Source organism: Nannospalax galili, unplaced genomic scaffold, assembly GCF_000622305.1.
Source record: "Nannospalax galili isolate Female #2095 unplaced genomic scaffold, S.galili_v1.0 scaffold235, whole genome shotgun sequence".
NCBI lineage: Eukaryota > Metazoa > Chordata > Mammalia > Rodentia > Spalacidae > Nannospalax > Nannospalax galili.
In genome coordinates this window covers 7019847-7021221 of record NW_008338118.1, presented here as the reverse complement: position 1 = coordinate 7021221, position 1375 = coordinate 7019847, and the positions used below count along the sequence as shown (strand labels likewise).

General features: G+C 36.5%; 1 non-coding gene across 1 annotated transcript; it reads left to right on the top strand.

Moving 5' to 3' along the window:
• The first annotated feature begins 730 nt into the window (after positions 1-730).
• On the top strand, positions 731-836 carry LOC115070346. Its single transcript, XR_003849511.1, has one exon. It is a non-coding gene; the product is annotated as a U6 spliceosomal RNA (small nuclear RNA).
• Positions 837-1375: the final 539 nt, after the last annotated feature.

Genomic DNA, 1375 nt, shown 5'->3' with positions numbered 1-1375 from the left:
CAAATGCCATTCTATACTATTGAAAATATGTTTTAGGAGGCTGAAGAGATGGCTCAGTGGTTAAGAGCACTGACTGCTCTTGCAGAGGACCCGGGTTCGATTCCCAGCACCCATGTGGCAGCTACGAACCATCCTTAACTCCAGTTCCAGGGGAATCCGAAGCCCTCTTCTGACCTCCATGGCATTACACAACACAGGTGCACTCACAGACATGCAGGCTATACACTCATACACATAAAATAAAATAATAAATAAAAATATTTTTTAAAATATGTTTTAATGTAAGTTATAGATAACCATGTTTCCAACCATTTCAAATGAATGATTCACATTATTGTGCAACTGTCGCCACTATGCATCTCCAAGGCTTGTTCATCCTCCGAAACTGAAACTCCGCTTACATTAAAAAAAACACACACACAACACACTCATCTTTCAGCCCTCAGTATCTACTATTACACTTTGTTTTTCTATGAGTTTGTCTATTCTACATACCTTATCTTAGTGAAATCACACAGTGTTTGCTCTTTGGTGTTTGGATTTTTTCATTTAGTATGTTTTTAAGATTCGTTCATGCAGCAGATAACTAAATTCCATTCTGTTTTAAGACTGGATTATAGTCTATTATACACCATTATATCCCACATTTTGAAATTCTTCATCTGTAGGTGGACCCTTGAGTTATTTCCACCTGTTAGTTGTGTGACTAGTATTGTTAAGAACATAGGTGGGGCTCACCTCAGCAGCACATATGCTAATATTGACATGCTACCAAGAAGATTAGCATGGTCTCAGCATAAGGATAACTGCAAATTCATGGAACGTGTCTTATTTTTAAAAAAGAAAAGAAGCATAGTAGACAAATACCTGTTTGCAGTTCTGTTTTTCATTTTTTAGAGTGTTTTCCTTAAAGTGGAATTTATGTAATATAATTTCATTTAATCTTTAAGGAAGTATCACATTGTTTTCACTTTCAATTGTATATTCCTACCCTAAAAATATTTGTATGGGCTGGAGAGATGGCTCAGTGGTTAAGAGCCCTAGCTGTTCTTGCAGAGAACTCAGGTTCGATCCCCAGTACCCACATGGTGGTTAACAACAACCATGTCTGTAACTTCAGTTCCAGGGGATCTGACTCACTCTTCTGACCTTTGGGGGCATTGTCTGGCATGGGTACACTTACATACATGAAGGTACTACACTCATACACAGAAATAAAATTAACAGATAAAATAAAATAAAAATAAACTATCTGTAAAGCACAGGAAAATAGAGAAAATGTTTCTAAATTCTTAACAGTAATTTCTAAGCTACAAAATTACGAGCTGATGTCCACCCACCCCAAAGCATTAGTTATCTGTTTGTATAATACATA